This window comes from Protopterus annectens, chromosome 3.part0 (genome assembly GCF_019279795.1).
Source record: "Protopterus annectens isolate FY-2018-M chromosome 3.part0, PAN1.0, whole genome shotgun sequence".
Classification (NCBI taxonomy): Eukaryota; Metazoa; Chordata; order Ceratodontiformes; family Protopteridae; genus Protopterus; species Protopterus annectens.
Genome location: NC_056731.1, coordinates 1,128,773,372 through 1,128,793,395, shown reverse-complemented (window position 1 = coordinate 1,128,793,395; position 20,024 = coordinate 1,128,773,372). Strand labels below are relative to the sequence as shown.

The following is a 20,024-nucleotide window of genomic DNA, read 5'->3' as shown; positions in this document are numbered from 1 at the left end:
ACTAGGCACTGTACAAACAGATTATATGAGCAACTGTGTTTGAGCTTTGTAATAAAAACAGTAGAATACACCATGAAGCATCATACAACAGTCACCATACCCTAGCTATGCATTTAACATGAAGGCAGATGCTGTAGATAATGTAACCACTTGTATTGGGAACTGTGAATGTATATAATACTAGTAGTCAGTAGTTATTCCCTAGACTGTATCTTCAACATTCAGCAGTTCTTAGTTGTGCATTTACACCTCCATGCAGTCACTATGTTCAATAAGAGAAGTACTAGTATTAACAGAGGTTGTACTGTATCAACAAGACTGCAGATAACCCTAAACGGTTTCTGCATCAGTCGCTTGTCCTTAGCTGTGAAATTCAAAGGTATGCAGTCACAGAACACAATCTAGTACACTAAATTCCATCAGACTTAATGCTTTACCAAGAATGGCCAACAATTTGTCAAATTACCAGCAGTCAGTAAACTGTCGGTAACATTTAAAAGGAGATATACTTTCTATTCACAGAAAATCCCATGGCAACAAGGACTATTAAGTATATTATCATATAGCCACGTTATTACCTTGAATTGTCACAGAATAATCAAAAAAGTGTGACACACATACCTCTGCCACTTTGTTTTGGTTAACAATCATATGGTCAAGAATCCTTAGTTGTAACCACCGTAAACCTTGGAGCAGTGAGGGTAAGGAGTGAGTAACGGAGAGGATGGATGGAAAGGAAAGTGCCTTTTCCTGGAGTGAGGATTTAAATGATGCAAAGGATTAGGGGAGTGAATGCGGAAGAGAGTCTTGGATAGTATGGGAAATGGAGTTCTAAGTAAGCGAGAGGAAGATATGGGAAGTTACGACAGAAAAGGTGAAGAGTTAGAAAGATAGTGTTACACAGACGAGATCTACAACGGCTGGATGAACAAAGCAAGAATGCACAAAAAACAATCAGTAGAGAAAGGTAAGTACTGGGTGCTGCAAGAAGAGTACAGACAAGCTTTTAATTAGTAAGAAGATATAGTCAGAGTAGGTAGGGAGTGCTTAGAAGGGGTGGTAGTTATTACTAGTATTTTAAGAGTGCTGAAAGAAAAAGCCAGGAAAGTTAATAAGGAAAAGAGGGGTGTAAGGCAGGTTCTGGTTGGTTACTAACTACAGCATGAACCTTGGGGAGAGGCAGTAAGAGTAGGGCAGGTAAACAGTAAAAAACTTTTTTTTTCTCTTTAACTAAAGTTAAATTCATTGAGACCTGTGGCTTGTCTTTTGTAGTAGATACCTGGTGTCTCTGTGGGAGCTAGCAGGAAACCACGTAGTGGGCTGCCGGGCTGGGTTATTGCAGGCTGTATTCCAGGGACCCTGAATGTCATGTCCAAGTTATGTCCCAAGAAGTGGTTTTCCAACTAATGTGAAATCATCTCCACCAACATGTAAAACCTTTTCTAGCCTAATTCTGTCTCCACATTGTGCATCCGTTTCATTCTCGATCAACTCCTCATTTGTTACTTTCCACTGTCATGTAGAAAACAGAACCCAAAGTTGTAGAAATGCTTAATTTATTTAAGTTTAACAGAATAAAGCTTTCGGGACACACCCTTCTTTAGTATTCGATACCAGTTTTTAAAACAATACATCATTTTATACTTTAAAAGCACAATACACAAGACACAGCCAACCAATGAAAACATACATGCAATTACTGATTAAAGAAATATATACAAAAGAATATTCTTAATGTCATTTAAAGTAATAGAATAATTGATATAAGCACAGTCATAAAAATGCATTTAGACTTACTGCATTTATATATATATATATATATATATATATATATATATATATATATATAAAATGTAACTTAATAAAATGTTACTTGTATTGCATTTGTCTTTCAACCAAGAAAGGTTTTATAGTTATCATATTATTTAAACTGGGGAGTTTGTCAGCTTCTAATCTGGTTATCCATTTATACTCAGCAATATCCAGTTTCTTAATAATATCACCCCCTCTTATATCTCGATGCAAGACTTCTAAGACTTGCAATTTAAATTCATGCATTTCGTCATTTTCCATTATATGCTTTGCTAATGCATTCGTTGCCACTTTTCTTCTGATGTCTGATTTGTGTTCAACTATACGGTCCTTTAGCCACCTAGAACATTTTCCTACATAAAAACTTGTACATTTTGTACATGTACCCAAATAAACCACTAGTATTGTGTTGCAAGTAGCCTGACATTTGATCTTATATTTATGTTTGGTAATAGGATGTTCAAATTCTAACAAACTACAAACATTCTTACAACAACTGCAATTATAACAGGGCAGTGTACCATGTTTATCCATCAACGAAGTTTCAGCACTAGTTTTAAAATCCTTATAACAGAGCTGTCGTCTCAGACTCATACTATTTCTATATATAAAGTATGACTTATTGCCTACTATATTAAATAATTCTGGCATGGACATGAGTATCCGCCAGTTTTTCCTTATAATATTTTCAACTTTCATAGTCATTCTATTATATGTAGTTGCATAACGTATTTTGGGCACATTATCTTTACTTAACATAGGAAGTATAGGGGCTGTTTTTGCCTCACTACAAAAAGGGGCAGCTATTTGTTTTCTCTTCTCTAATGTTTCTTTCATTATTTCCAGCAATAAATCCATATTGTAGCCTCTATTATTAAAGTCATTTGCTAACTTTTCCATTTGTTCCTTGCAATTATCATCTTCAGTATTCAGCCTACAAGTTCATAGGAATTGTGCCTTTACTATTCCCCGAAATATATTCCTAGCATGCATACTTTTACTATGTGTATATTTATTGACCTGAATTTCTTTATTATGAACACAAGTTTTCAAGACACCAGAGTGATTTAATAACTGTGCAATATCATTATATGAAAAATTCACTGTAAATCTCAAAAAAGGTGTGGTGCTGTTCAAATACTCAACAAAATTATTTAAATGTTGTTGATTTCCTTTCCATATCATAAAGCAATCATCTACAAAACGTTGATAAAATAAAATATCATCCCTAAAGGGATTCTTTTCATTATAAACAAATTCACATCCCCACTGATTCAATGTAATATTGGCATATGTGTTAGCCATGGGTGTTCCCATGGCCACTCCTGATGTTTGAAGATATGATTGCTCATGAAATAAAAAAACATTCTTAGTTAGAACAACTTAAATTATACTTCAGATGTTCTCTATAGATCTACCATTCATATCAGTTTGTTTACACAGAAATTCATGTATTGCATTGATACCATATGCGTTTGGAATTACTGTAAAGAGGGAACTAATATCAAGTGTAACCATCATGAAATTCACTACTTTCCACTGTCAACCAGCAAAATGTACCACTGCAGTCTTCCATATTCCTTCTGTACAAGTTCTGCGTGCTGCTTGGCTTCTTCAACAGGGTCTGGTAGTTTAACTTCAGGCCAAGGGGGTCTAGACAAGGATGTTTCTGGTGTGTAATCAAGACCAGGCTGTGTTTCAATGCTGCTAAAAGTACACCTCCATATCACTTTTGGAAATGATGAGGCTGGCAAAAACAATTTACCAGGTTTTTTCAATCTGAACAAGCATCAATAAAAGGTCAATGCATGCAGAAGACTGGACTTCTACATGCAAGCTGCTTGAAAATAATGAAATGCATGGAAGATGATAGGTGAAGTTATTAGCTTTTTTCTACAGGAGACAAGAAGTCTGCAAATGGATTCAGTTGGCCAGGGAAAGTCTGTTTGTATTCTGAATGCAATTTACAAAGATTATTTCATGAATCTGCAAAGTTATTAGTTTTTCTCATTGCTGACTGCTTCTACTTGCAGACCAGCTGTCTGCAGGTGCGGATAATTAAGTTTGAGAACTGAGAGAAATGTAACATTTAAAGGTACAATGAGAAGCAGTGTCATTAAAAAATAAAGATTGAAACTCTGGGAAGGGAATAAGTAGTAGCAACCTTCCCAGTAGTCTTAATGCTTTTGATGCATTTAATTAAACAGTACACAATTAAGTTTATTTACTCAAAGGTAGCCAGTATACTTTTTCTTATGGCTAAATGTTAGTGTTTTGAAAGCATGCGAGCTATTTTTCACATCTGGGAGGGGATTACAGATAACAAAAGAACAGATTTCAACCAGCATAAGTGGGAGAACAGGCTGTAACATTCTCTTTAGTGTAGGTAACCTTAAGTGATGTTTAAGGCTGCAAAATTAAACATTGAGGTTTGCACGTGTAACACAAGCTTGATGGATATAGATCATAGTGGAAAAAGATGGTGGTGCTTCAAGATGAAAACACCTGAGATTAATTGAGATTAGTATTTTGGATGCAAGTTAAACCATGAAAGAAAATTGCAATAACCATACAGAATACTAAGCTGTAAAGTAGCAGAATATTCTAGAATATTTTATAAAGAATAAAGTAATGCCTGACTGGAGCAAGGAGATTCTTAAAATAATGGTATACAATAGTAAGGTTGCACTAATTTATCAGGAGATAGCTAGTAGTAACTGGTAGCAATTAGACTAAGAAACCAAAGTTCTGGGAGCAGATGCCTGGGGATGTCAAAGTAATAGAGTGGGAAGTAACAAAGCAAGCATTTGATATGCAGGTTACGGATTACTGGGTCACCAAAGTATGTGTCAAAGTCAGATGGTTCAGGATATTTACATGGAAATGTTTGCACAGATATTTTTTTATAAACCAAATAGACTTCAAATGATCTTCCCACAATTGGGAGTAGGTATTGAAAATATGAAGGGAAGGAGGGAGAAAACTGAGAACTTGTATTTTGGAAATGTACAGAGTTGAGTGATTCTGTTTATCTTAATTTCTACTACAGTATTTGTTTGCTTGAGCCTGGGCTTTGTAGAATGGTTTGATTTCAGATGTTTTTGTGATGCTGTATATCATTTCTGTAAAGCCTTTTAATGCTGTTGGCAGCCAAAAAAAAGCAATAATGAGAAAATGGAAATCCCAGATGTGAAAAACAGCTTGCATGCTTTCAGAACACGTTATGTTTAGCCCTAAGAAAAAACACACTGGTGACTTTTCAGTAAAAATAAAAAAATTAAATTGTGCACTGTTCTATTAAAACTGTAAAACAAATTTAAGAAACTGAGGTGGGAAGTAAAGAGTATAAAAATAAATGTCATACTCAGGATGAATACATATAATAGTGGTCAAGATGATTTGTGATGTGGTTATCCAGCTCATGGCAATGGCAGATAAAACCTTGTTTGTGCTGTAGATATACTTTTCAACAGTCTACATTTTTGGTCTGTTCCTCATAAAATCTGTAGCTTTCCGGCAAATCACTGAGGACTGAAGTCACTAAATAATGATACACATTTGCATTCCAGATCTTCTGTCCTTACGAAATGCATGCTAACACAACACCTATTATTCTAGCAACTTTCTGTGTTTGCAAGAGCAATATTTAAAATTTTTGGGCCTTTGTCCCACCATAAATTTAGGCTTTGCTCACATTTCTTGCGCTAAGAGGTTGAGAGGTATAACTGCAGGTGTCACAAATTCAGGGATGGGAATGAGTAGCTGATGCTGGCTCACCCATCCTGTGGAGAGGGACACAGCTGTAGCTCACCACATTGGTGACACACGGGTAGCACTAGATGTTCACCAGAATCTGGATGAACTCACATTACATTAGTGCATTTGCACTATGTAGCCAAGAAGAAACTAGTATGCAAAGGGAGTATGCTCTTGGGAGGTAGCAGTTGTGGGCTTAGAGGAGCTGCCAAGGGTAGAGGGTATAATGCTGCCCAGTACCAGTAATCTAGCCTGCTCACTACCACCTGACCCACTGGGGAACCCAGGGCTGATGGGAGTTCTTTGGTGAGAACAAATGGGTTCTAGGCCTCTTGCCAAAGTAATGGTCATATTGCCATCAGGCAAGATTCTGAAAGAGCAAAAAAATTAAAGCTATATAATTTGCAAGGGTTGATGGGCATAATGTGTAATGTCAAGATTAGCATTAAAATTTTGGGAAAGAATGTGCAATACATAAAGATGACGGTAAAAAATGTTCTTGAAATTTTTATCATTAATGTATGTGTACTCATTTTGCAAGTTACTATGATGAATGTGAGTATGATGCTGTGGATGCAGCATCCAGGGCTACTTCTTTGGAGTCAGTCATCAAGAGACACTTTTGGCAAAGAATGTTATCCCTGTCCAATGATATGAAGGTATAACTAAGGAATTGTTCTTTGCTCTCCCTTCCTTCAACATTTTCAGAAGATTGTTTGCCAAAGGGAAACCATGGATATAATAAAGTGCATATTTCATCATTCTACTTCAAAAGATGAGAGAAACTAGCACTTCATACAAAGCTGTTACATCTAGTGTCAGGGCAAAAATAAACAGCTAAAGAACCAGAAGGGCACACAAAAGTGAAAATCACAGAAGACTGAGGGAGATCTGCAGACTCCTAGGACTCCAGGCCTCAATGGGACAACTGTGACTCTACCAAACTCCTCATTCCCAGTCCCTAACCCCCCCTGGCCCCCCTTGCATTGCACCACTATAGGCCAGCCGTGGTTGGACGTGACCATAGATCAATGAGTTTTACAAATTTTCTCCAGAGGTTACATTTCAGTTTCTGGTGTGACCACAAAAAGGAAGTCTGACACCAGTTCCAGTAGACCGAAAACACCTCATTGGCCCACTTCTACCAAAGATATTTACAGAGGGTTCTGTGGAACCTGTCCTGTCTGGGCAGGAGATAAAATGATTCTATTCAAATCTAATTTTTGTACTGAAAAATATAGGATCTTAGAGAGAGCATATTAAGTTCCAGAGCTCAAAATGCTAACTCTGTAAACCCTACCACCAATCCTATACCCTCAGATTCACCTGTTAACCCAAGACCTCCAAGATACCTACCTCCATATCTTCATTTTCAAGGAACATAGGCAGTGTCCAATGTTTGTGACATAAGACCATCACTTCCAGTTGTACAGCTTTACCATTTGGTTTAACTGCCACACCCTGAGATTTTACAAAATGTCTGGCCCCATTTATAGCATACTGCAAAACCAAGGGCATCCATATTTTGATGAGTGCTTGATACAGGCACACACGTAGGTTGAGATGCAAAATGACACTGAAGTATGCCTTAGATTGTCTCAATAAACTGAGCTTCTCCTCCAGTGAGCAGGAGTCCAACTTGTGCCTAGCCAGAAGTGTAGTCTTCTTGGGGAACATTAATGAACACTGATATAGCCTATCTACTGCAGTAAAAGGTGTAATTTCTAAATAGCTTCTTCCAAGTCCTGTCAGAAAAGTCAGTGATAATGATCAGACCTTTCCTTGGCATACTAGCATAGCCTACCTCTAGTTGGTCCCTGACCAAAGAGGCTTCAGATGTATCCTGGGATGCCCATTCTTTAGACTTCAAAGTACAGGGCACCTGCAATCCTAGTGAGGAAAAACTGCATATAAACAAAGAAAATATGTAGCCTGTGCAGATGGCATAGAAAGGTAAAGCCCTGACTATGGCCCATGCAACCTGAGTTTGAATAGTGGCTTGGGTAATTGACTTAAAGGTGTAAAGGATGACCATATATTTTCTTGAGGGAAATACTGATAGTTCCCACCCACTTAGTGCTGTTTTTCTGATGACTGAGCCTTAGCTGAAGAATAGAGGCTCATCATAATAGGAGCCAATACAGAGAAAATGTAAGTGTGACTGTCCATAATGGTTACAGCAGCCCTTAGTATATGTGGAGGAGCACACATGTAACGACAATCAGGACATAAGCAATCCTTGTGGTGACAAGTGCTTACATCACCACCAGGGAAGAGGTTAGACCATAAATAAAAATTCTGAAAAGGATACCAGTGATAAAGCAAAGCAATCTTCATGGATGTCTGGATGATGCCCCCGCCCCTACCTTGGAAAGTGAACTCTGATTGAAGAAAGGCTGGATGGTTGACATACATTTAGGGCAAAAATCATAAAAAGGATGACTATTTTTCAAGCCCTGAAAGCCTTCAAGACCAAATAGGAAGTAGAATACTAAATATCATCACAGACAATAGCACAGTTATGTGGTACATAAACAGGGGAACATGCCGTTATCACCTCTGCAGGTTAGCCATGTGGGCCCAGAAACAGGGTCTTTAGACCAGCACACTCCTGAAGATAACTTGCATACAAATGTGAAGCCTATGGCAAGACACTTAAGCAGCACCTCAGCATCACCATACGGGTGAATGCTACAGAGGGAAATCTTGGACCTCATGAACAGATTTTCTGTGTGCTTTTCCTTCTATACTCTTGCTCACCAGGATTGTTAAAAAGCAGAATAGGAGAGGCCAGAGGTGATCTTTATACTTGATTGGCTCTTTCTGGCCAAACAACATTGGTTCTTCTACCTACACCAGATAGCAAGGGAGAAAACTCTACTTCTACCACATTTTGTGAAACTTGTGATGTAATGTGAAGGAATCCCCCACTCTATCCCCACTGAAACTACCAGCTTGGAAAATATGACATTATTACCTTTTGAAAACCTTTATTCTTAGGACTTTCTAATGATTATAATGAGTCTATATTAGATAAACGAAAGTTTATCTAATCGAATGCTCACATGAGCGAAAATTGCGGAACTCGAAACTGCAATTGTGAGATCACAGTACAGTGAAGATGGGAATATTTGCCCTTTCCTCACTGTAGTGCAATCTCGGAGTTGGAATATATATTTAGTGGGCCCACGATTGCAGTTTCGAGTTCCTGGATTTTCGCTCATGTGAGCGTTCGGTTAGATAAACTTTCATTTATCTAATATAGACCTGATTATGACAGAAGAAAGAAGATATAGTACAAAAAAAACCCATAGCTAAAAAATAAGTTTCCTCTCCTGGTGGCAAAGCAGGAACAAGCACTCAAAACAGGTGGACATGCTAATGGTTCTCTAGTATCTGCCTCTGTTTTTCACTTGTTTATCTTATATGTCTGTAAAGAAAGATATTATAGCCATTTCTACGTATCCACTCTGACCCCTTGTTGTCATCCAGATCAGCTTCAAACAATTCTTAAAGGGCATCCTCCACCTCAGATCTCCCATAAAACCCTGCTCCAGCCTGTGTTTAAAAGTATATTTTTGAGTTTTGAGACAGTTTCAAGTCTTTTGGGGACAGAAAAATAACGAAGCTAAAACAAACACAATAGCTGTAAACAGTGTACCTAGACATGCATTGGTTCAGCAATATCCATGTTTATGAGGACATGATAAATTAAAGTACTTAGGAGTATGGATTAAAAAGGAGTCTGTTGTGGCAGCTAAGGACATGTGTGAAGAGACTACACAAAAGACAATAAAAATCTGAGAAACTGGAAGCTCTGTTTTATGAATATGGATGGCTAGATATAAGCAGTTAAAATATTTTTGCTTCCTTTAGTTTTATACATAGGTTAGGCATATTTTTATTAACCAGATGAGAAGTTGTGGATAGTGATTAATAAAGAGTTGAAGGATTTTATTTGGGAGGGAAGATGGCAAGAGTCAAGTGAGATAAGCTTATTCTTAAAATACAACAAGGCAGTTTGGGATTACTCAATTAGAAGGGATATTTTAGAGCTACACAGTTAAGGCTCTTAAATATAGCACAAGAAACCTATAATTCAAAGTGGAACGGGATAATGGTGAAACAGAGGAGAAGTTCAAGAAACAAGGAAAGACTGTGATTTTGGATGCAGACCCTTAAGGAAAATAATAATAACCATACAGAATATTACATTCATAAAGTTGCAGAAAGTATTCTAAGAACTAAGTCAACACGGGAATGGAGAATGGAAATTCTGCCCATAGGTATGACTGCAATTACGGACAGACAATAGACAAGCGGGGTTAGGAATTCATTGGAGAAAACTGGCAAAGGAACCAAGGTATTGGGAGCTAATAAATGGAGAGAGAAAGGTAATAGAATGGGAAGAGACCAATATTTTATTTGGACTTCTGGCTAGAGATTGCCTTCCCTATCAAGGACTAATATCAGAGTATAGGTAGAGAGAAAGAAATAGGAGGATCCTAAGTGAAAGACCAGCACTGGTAGAGTTTTTAGTAGAATCTAGAACAGAAGCTGCTGTTAAAAAAGGGATAATTAGTACAGCATGTAAAATACTGCATGATAACTAGAAAAAACAATCAGAGGAGGTTATAAAAGACTGTGAAGAAAGATTGGATAAGCAATTCACAAAGAAACAATGGAGGGAAATATGTAGGTCTCCCAGATATGTGACAAAGTCCGGAAGCTGTAGGATCTTTGCTTGAAAGTGCTTACATAGGTATTTTTATACCCAAAGTAGACTCCAAAGATTTTTTTTCTCAGGTAGATAACAAATATTGGAGGTGTTATGGGGAAGAAAGGGGTAATTGGGAACATAATTTTCTGGGAGTGTAATGAGTTAGCAGACTTTAAAAATTCCCTGCAGACTACTCTATCAGTAATATTGGGCGAGCAAATTGATATAACTAGGAAATTATTTTTTGAGCTATGATACAGAATTGGAATTGACCAGATGTAGTAAGGCCTTGCTGAGTCTAATTATGGTGGCTGCCAAAAAGCAATTACTAGAAAATGAAAATCAAAGTCTAAGCCAACTGTACAAAAAGTAGTGAATATAGTAACAGAGATAAAACAACTGGAAATGGGATATTTAGAAAAATGTAGAAGCAAATTACATAGATAGAAATGGGAATTTTGGAAATAATAGATGCCAAATAAAATTTTGAAGGAGGAATGAGGTTTAAAAGAAGGCAGGATTTGAATGAGCTATGCAATGTTTAACTGACAATGACTGGATAGATTATAAGTGATGTATAATGTTTGCAACTAAAAATATATCAATATAGTTTGTTTTCATATATATTTATGTATGATTGCCTGTGTCATGAGTGATAATTTAATAAAGATGTTTCTTGTTTTTAAAAAAAATTATATTTTTGATTAAACTGAATTTTCCGTTTTGAACCAGCTCCCTTCTGATTGCTATCAGTACATGTATATGTGTATATATATATATATATATATATATATATATATATATATATATATATATATATATGACTGGGCATTAAAACCTCTTTTCAGCAGTAGCCTTATAGGTCCATAGGTGTTTACTAGGCTAACGACCACAAGGGCCTTTTTAAGCCTAACCATGCATCCCTAATCTCTGACAAATTTTGATACCCTTGATAAGTGTAAGCATGGGCCTGGGAGATGAATCAATTACAGGTTACTTGTGTCCATTAGAGACATAGGTGCCAAACCAGGGAAGAAATTCCGGTTTCCCATCCAGTTGTCCAAATTGCAATTGAATTGGGTTAGGGAGGAACTCTGCTTCACATGGACAGGGAGCCTGTTCCATAGATGGGGTAGTCTCAGGGATACATACCTATCTCTCCAGCAGGTCTTATTTATATCACGGGCAAGGTTTATGTCTTTAGAATGGGTAATTCTGGTGCTGTTTGTTTTGTGGATATGCAGGAGGTTAATCAGAGTGGGGTCTGACAATGCCCTCTATGCCAGGCAAAGATCTCACCTCAAAAGTCTGTAGGAGACAGAAATATGATAGTTACCAGGGGTGGATGACTTCCTAAAGGATACTATTATGTATTTCTTGACATTTAGTTTTACTCCATGGCTCTGGCACCAGTTGTTTATCTCTGTCAACCTCTCCTGGAGAACATTTGTGCCAGTGTGAGATTCAATGACAGCTCCCAATTTGCAATCATCTGCAAATTTAGTCAGCCAGAGACCACTGACACTGGCCTGACTTCTGAGAAGTAAATGTCAAAAAGGAGTAGTCTAAAGACTGATCCCTGAGGGACACCACTTGTGACTGTCCTCTTTGTAGAGGTGGACTTCCCAATTCTAACTTCCTGGATCCTGTCTGTGAGTCAGTTGGCTATCCACTGGGTGACATGTTTTTTCCGACATACGGGTTTGTACCTAACCTCTTGAGTTTGTCAACAATGCCTGAGTGAGGTATTGTGTCAAATGCCTTGGCCAAGTCAAGGTAGGCAGTGTGAACGATTTTGCCTCATTCATTGCTTTGGTGACTTTCTCAAAGAAGTCTACCAGGATGAGTAGACATGATCTGACCCTGACAAAACAAACTGGGTTGGGTGCAGTGTCTGGAGGTTTACTATATCTCTATTGATCATCTCCATGATAATTCCTTCCATGGCTTTTCATATAAGACTAGTGAGACTTATGGGTCTGTAGATGGCCCACCTTTGTGCAGAGGGATGACTGTTGCCTTTCTCCATTTATGAGGCACAAAGCTTGTTTGGAGGCTACAGTTAAACAGTAATTCCAGAAGCCTTGATAGGTCATGTTTCATGCTATTTAGAAGGCATCCTGGGATATTGTCTGGGTCCATAGATGCAGTGTCCTTGGTCTTAGAGGGAGCATTAAGGGCCTGTTCCCTAGTGATAGTAGGGGGAGTTGCATTTGATATTTCCTGAGGGAAGGTTGAGGGGGAGAGAGGAGTAAAGTTGAATCTGCATTTATCAGCCAGGAGGTTTGCTAAATCTTCTGGCTCAATATAGGTGGCTCCATTTACAATGAGCTCTGCACATAATTATGTATTGCCTTTGAGGTTGCGGACACAGCTAAAGAATGCTTCATAGCTGTCCTTGGCCTGGGAGGCCAAACTTACCCCAAATTTGGCTTTGGTAGATTTTATTTGTTCTCTGAGTTGTTTGTTTAGTTTGAAGAGTGCTTTTATCCTGTTGGGTGCTGCACCTCCTAATTTTTGCCATGACCTTCTTCCTCCTGTTACATAACCAATTGATTTTGTGATTCCACCAGGGCGGCCTGTTTTTTGAGATAGCTCTGTACCTGTTCCTGGTGGATACAGCTGCCTCTGTGCAGCTATTAACATGCTTGTACAGGGTTTCTGTGAACAATTCTGCATAGGCAGAAGTGTGCACAGGGTTTATGGAGGCTTGAAATTTTGCCAGGTTCTCACTTAATAGCAGGAGTTTAGTTTTAGAATAGTTCCTGAATATTCCAGATTTAGCTGAGGGTCCAGGTTTTATTTTTACTTTAAAGGAGACTATTTTGTAGTCTGACCTTACCAGGGAAGGTATTACAGTAGGGGGTGTGCAGCAGTCTTCCATATTAGTGAGGACCATATCTAGTATGGTTGCACCCCTGGTTGGTGTATTGACTATCTGGTCCAGGGAGTTTATGTTTACATAATCCAGGAATCTCTGTGCCTGTGCGTTTGGTGTCATATAGGATTCTCAGTTAACAGTGGGTAATTAAAGTCACCTATGAATATGGTATTGGGTTGGATGGTTAATATTTCTAATAAGTTTAAATACATAGTATGGGTTCCCTGGATCATAGAGGGGGACCTATAGCTTGCAAGGAAGTGGTATTGGATTTTACCTATGGTGATTTGAACATGGAGCAACTCAAGTGCATTGCCCTGTTTGACCTGCCTTGAAGTGTATTTATTTTTGATGTAAATAGAGATACCTCTGCATTTAGTCCCTGCCTGTGATGTAGCTGGCCTAAATGTGTGGAAGGCATTATAACCTTGCACTGTTGGTGTGGGAATTCTGGGTAAGAGTTTTTAGCTCGAGAGTTTGTAACTGGCACGAGCTTGGAAGATGGCCGGCTCGGTTCCGAGGTCAGAACCGATACCCACATGTAATGGTTGAACAACAATACAGATGGAACGTTATGGTAAGACAACTTCTTTTTCCCAATTACCCCTTTCTTCCCCATCACACCTTTAACATTTGCTATCAACCTGTGGAAAAATTCTCTGGTGTCTACTTGTGGTATTAAAATATCTGTATAAACATTTACAAACAAAAATCCTAAATCTTCTAGATTTTGTTGCATATTTGGAAGACAAACATATATCCCCCATTGTTTCTTTGTGAATTGCTTCTCTAATCTCTCTTCCCAATCCTTTCTCACCTCCTATGATTGATTCTTATAGTTATCATGCAATATATTATATACTGCACTAATTATTCCTTTTTTTCAGCTGCTTCTGTTCTAGACTTTACTAAAAACTCTACCAGTGCTGGTCTTTTGTTCAGGATGCCCCAATTTCTTTCTCTTTGCCTATACTCTGATGTCAATCCTTGTTAGGGAAGGTAATCTCTAACCTACAGTCCAAACAAATTCTTGCAATCTTTCCATTCTATTACCTTTCCCTCTCTAGTTATTTTCTCCAAATACCTTAGTTCCTTTGCCAGTTTTCTCTAATAAATTCCAGCCCCCTCTTGCCTATTGTCTGTATCCCTAAGTGCAGTCATCCCTATCTGCAGAATCTACTTTCTCCATTCCCATGTTGGCTTAGTTCTTAGAATACATTTTGCTACTTTATGAATATTACTGCATGATTATTGTTATTCTCCTTAAAGAAAAAACCCTGGTCTTTCCTTGTTTCTGTGGCTTCCCCCATTTCATTATCATCCCTTTCCACTTTGAATTATAGGTTTCTGCTCATCGTATGTAGCTCTGAAATGCCCCTTCAAATTGGGTAATCCCAATCTGCGTTGTTGATTGACTTTTGCCGTTGTCCCCTCCCAGATAAAATCTTTCAGCACTTTATTAACTACTATCCACAACTTCTCCTCTGGTTGATAAAAATATGCCTGACCAGTGTATAAGACTAAAATATTTTAACTGCTTGTATCTTACTAACCATATCCATTTAAGAGAGCTTCCAATTTCTCAGTTTTTCTATTATCTTTTGTTTAGTCTCTTCCTGCATATCCTTAGCTGCCACACTGGAATCATTTTTGATTCATACTTCTAAATGCTTTATTTTATTATGTCCCCATAAACATGGACATTTTTGAACCAATGTGTGTGTGTGGATACATAATTTACTGCTGTTGCTTTTGTTTTAACTTCACTAATTTTATATCCCAAAAAGATGTGAAGCTGTTTCCAAATTTTCCGTAACACTGTAATGCCTTTTTCTGGTTTTGTCAAGTATAAAATAAGATCATCTGCAAACCCAGGCAGCTTTTCTTGCCTACCATACCAATGATATCCTTGAATTTCTCAGTCCCTTATTTTTTCCAGTGGTTCTACATATAATGTAAATAGCAAAGGGGAAAGAGGATACCCCTGCCTGGATCATCTGCTCAAGCAGAAATTATCAGAGAGGACCCTATCCACTTTAATTTTTGCCTTCAGTCCCTCATATATCCTCCTGATTAACCATATAATTTTATCAGGGAATGCAAATGCTCCCATTTCCCTGCTCATAAAGTCCCAACTTACTCTGTCAAAAGCTTTCTCTGCATCAAGACCCACCAACAACAGTGGTATTTTCTTACATTCTACTTCCCTTTGGGTCATCAGTGTTCTGTCAATGTTGTTGAATGCTTACCACTGTAAAAAACACGCTGATCCATATCTATCAATTTCTGCAACATTTTTGCCATTCTTTTAGCCATTACAGACATAAACATTTTATAATCTTGGTTTCGTATTGAATTAGTATTATCAAAAAACACAAAGAAAACAGTCAAAAAGTGCCTGTAGCATAGAGTAAAACAAGGTAGTTTTCCAAGCTGAATTTTATTCCAAATACATACGAAACTTCACAGGTAAAAAGCACACATAAACGCCTTTGCAGTACATGTGTTTTCGTCTCCGTAATCAGACTTCCTCAGATGACCAGTGTTAAAAAACACACAGCAAACCCTTCAACTCACAGAACTAAATCATTATACCACACAGTGTGAACATGTATGCTTGTTTGTAGTTTGTAATGATTGTTACCTTGGTAACAGGCATACATGTTCACGGTGTGTTGTATAATGATTTAGTGCTGTGTTGAAGGGTTTGCTGTGTGTTTTTTAACACTGGTCATCTGAGGAAGTCTGATTATGGAGACAAAAATGCGTGTACTGCAAAGGCGTTTATGTATGCTTTTTACCTGTGAAGTTTCGTATGTATTTGGAATAAAATTCAGCTTGGAAAACTACCTCGTTGTTTTACTCTATGCTACAGGCACTTTTTGACTGTTTTCTTGGTGATTTTAGAGTGCCTTTCCACTGTACTTGTTCTTATTATTAAAAAACAGTTAACAGCAGTCTTTCTAAACTCGTGCATATAATCATGGTAATCCCTTATTTTCTATTTAGCATTCTTCAGTTGCTCCAACTCTTCTGTGAGATTCTCTTTATTTTGCATTGCTTTAACATTTGTTAGTCTCTAAGTAATTCTTGTTATTTCTTAACCATATCTCCCTTTCTTTTACTTCCACCCAATTTTTAAATTTCACTTTAATTTTATCCCACTCCCTAGCTACATTTTCAGAAGAAATTTCTATCTTCTCTAATAGCTCCTGAATAAATTCCACTGCCAATTCTTTAAATTCTTCTCTTTTCAACAGATAGGTGGGAAAGCACCATTATCTCATTTTTATTTCATTACCTGTGTTTTTATTTTAGTTAGTATTGGCACATGATCTGAAATAGTTATTGGATGCATATTAAGATCTTCAATTAAATGCATATATTCCTGTGAAATGTAAATTCTGTCTAGCCTAGCCCAGTTTTTGTACCTTGGGGAATAATATGTAAATTCACTCTGAACTCTTAGTACTTAATTCACATCTTCCATGCCAAATATTTTCATAACTTTCTTCAAACATCTACCCTCCTTTGTTATATTTCTCTTCTTGGCCCTCCAAACACATCTTCATTGTTGCAAATCAAATTCTAGTTCCCACTTATAGGTAATATTCCTTGCTGAAAGCTGATTATTTCTCCCAGAATTTTCTTAAGCTCCATCATAGCAGTTTTAGGTGGAATATAAAAGCATGCTAGTGTAATCCCCCTCCCCTGCCAGTAGCCTCTTAGTACTACAAATCTACCGTTAATATTTTTTTATCTTCTTCTATCACTATTGGAGCTTCTCTTGCAATTAATATAAGTAGTACTCCTATTTTCCTTTGTCTCAAGTATTCTGCTGAATAACCATCCTGAAAATTTTTTTTATCAAATTCACATGTTCAGGTCTTCCAAAGTGTATCTCCTGTAGCATAGCTGTTTACACTCTACATCTTTTAATATAGTTCACTACTCTTTCTTTTTTGTATTTATCTGTGAGACAATTGGCATTTAAAGACATTACAACAAGCATCATTGTATTAAAAAGTTATTATTGACACATTTTATGTATAACAGCTTTTTTGTTAAATGTCTAGTTCCATCTTTTATGTTACATGCATACACTGTTTGGCAGGCTGATCTTTTATACAGTTGGTTCTTGTCTTATCTGTTTGAGTTTATGTCACATCTTATCTTATAAAACATTTTGTTTTATTGAAAGCCCTCAAAGAAAAATCAAACACCCCCGCAATATCCCACTAAAACCTATTAATTTAATAATAACACACAAATATATGTACATCCTCAAATATTGCAGTTTTACCCTCCCAGTAGGAACAAATGTTCCAAACTGACAACCTCACTCATAGTTGTGAGTTAACCTAAAAGAAAGGTTATCCATGCTAAGACATATGGTGCAGCCTGTGCTTCTAAGTGTTATCTGTTTTTGTCTTATCTTTATAGCTCTCCCAGCTGGGAAAACACTTGAATGCTTTCAGAGAAAATTATCTCCTTGCAATCTCTTTCTCTTTATTATATTGCCTCCTGGAGACATGAGGACCAGATACAGAATTGCTGTTAAGCATACATTTATTTACTAGAAAAAAATCCTTATAATATTCAGTATTGACTTGCTTTCTCTTAAAATGTGTTATTAGATCAAGCTAAATGTCTTAATCCAGTCATTCCCCTATGCAAGATTGAGAAAAAATCACACTAATTTTTCTTTTGTCATGCTCTTTTAACCAGACTTTTATTTTACATTCTAGTGTCTAAACTTCTTAAAACTGAACAAGGAGAAAGGGAGAAATGAAAAAAAAACAAACACACCTGTTACATTAGTATTCCTATTACACTTAAAAAGAACTGAGAAAACTTTACTTTATAGCATGCAAAGAAAATCATGCACTATAAAAATAGAACCATTAAGGAAAAACTTTGTTTTACTTTCAGTTAACTGTCTCCCTTCTCTTTCTCTCTCCTAAGTATTTTTCCAAACATTAATGACATGAAGTAGGGCATATGCTTTAGAGTCCCATACAAGTTTAACAAAGTCGAAAAAAAGTCCAATATTTCTAGATTTTCTTGTTCTGTCATGTTTCACAAATATGATTATTACTTTGTAATCCCACATTTGTTAATTTCCAAGTAACTGGTTTTATTCCTGTTCATCTCCATCTCCCAAATCCTATCTCTGCTTCATTTCCAATGTACTCTCAATTCTTCTAGTCGATTCCTGTGCTTTTTTCCTTCTGTCAAGCATTCTCCATTGGAACATTGGGAATGGTTTCACTGGCACAGTCTGTCTGTGGTCTTTATTACTAGAAGAACAAGTAGCAGAATCTCCTTTTGTGTCACAGATCACTTTTTGTTGGACAAACCTTTGTATTTCCTCCTTATCATGTACTTCTTCAAAAAATGATTTTGTCCCTCATGGGAAGAATATTTTAAATATAGCTGGGTACAGCAGTTTAAATCTCATTCCTGCTTGTTGTCATTCCCTGAATAGTAGAATAAATTTACTTGTCTTCTGCTTGGTGTACAATAAGTAATCATTCTCCAAAATCACTGTGTAGTCTTCTACTTTTAGTACTTTGTCCTTCTGCCACAATTTTGTCAGAATCACCTCCTTCTGCTGTTAGGATCACATCTTTACTATTAAAGGCCTAGGTTGCTTTCTCATAGCCAGGTTTGGAGCATACACGGGATGTGCCCTTTCAATTAACAACTCCTACTGTGGAATACCAGTTCAGTTGCTTATTTGTGCTTTCATAAAATTAATATAGCCTATTCCTTCCAGCATCTCTGGTACAGCAGAAAATCTCAGGTTTTCCCTACATGCTCTATCCTCTACTTCTATTATTTTTTAAACATCTCTTCTTGAGCAGTCTCATATTGAGCCAGCCTTTTCTTCATTTTGACCTATGACTTTTGCAGTCTTATCACCTCATCTGAATATCTGTTTAAAGCTTCTTCCATTTTTTCCACCCTTTTGTTGTTTAGTTGATATACTCCATCACTGTTTTGTTTATTTTAATCAGGTCTGCGTGCAGCTGTCTTATACTTTCATCTAGTTTACCGGAAGTCATGTCTGGAGCTTGCACTGCTTTTTGCTGAGGAGCTGCAGTACTTTTCCCAATTAATGTTTTTTTCCTCACCTCTTGTAGCTGATTTTCTTTCATGCCCAAAGTATTTCTTTTTCCGTGGCATCTGGGCAGTGCACTTACTAGCCAGTTACTGAAATTTACCCAGAAATGTAAGTATATTTGCTTTCTCTGCTACATTTCTGTTTTCACACTGGGAGAGATAGAATTAAACTGTTACTCAATGTGCAGCCATCTTGAAAGTCCTTCAACAGTAATCTAGCTTTTGATCATCATGTGTACAAGTAGTGAGGTAATCATTCTATATTGTGCAACTTATAAACAAAGGTATGGCATCTAGGTCCAAGGAGGTCATTGTGCCACTGTATTCAACATTCATCAGATCTGTTATTGAGTACAATGCCCCCTTTGGTTTATGCCTCACAAGGCACATTCAGTAACTGGAATGTCCACATAAGGTTCCTCACTAAAAGAATACAGGGCATAGGTAACACATCTTATGCAGACCGCCTAAAGGCTCTATCCCTGCATTTTGTTTCATACAGGCTGTTGAGGGGAGATCTATGCCTGGTTACAAGGCATTATCAGACTGCACCCTGATAGACCTCCTGCATATTTGCAAAACAAACAGCACCAAGATTACCTATTCTAAAGACTTTAACCTTGCATGTGAAATAAATAGGATCTACTGGAGAAACAGGTATGTATCCCAGAGACTAACCCTTCTCTGGAATAGGCGCCCCATCCATGTGAAGCAGATTTCCTTCCTAAA

At 37.3% G+C, this 20,024-nt stretch overlaps 1 pseudogene; it reads right to left on the bottom strand.

The window, feature by feature from the left end:
• Positions 1-201: 201 nt before the first annotated feature.
• On the bottom strand, positions 202-6,938 carry LOC122796993 (annotated as a pseudogene).
• Between the last annotated feature and the right edge of the window lie 13,086 nt (positions 6,939-20,024).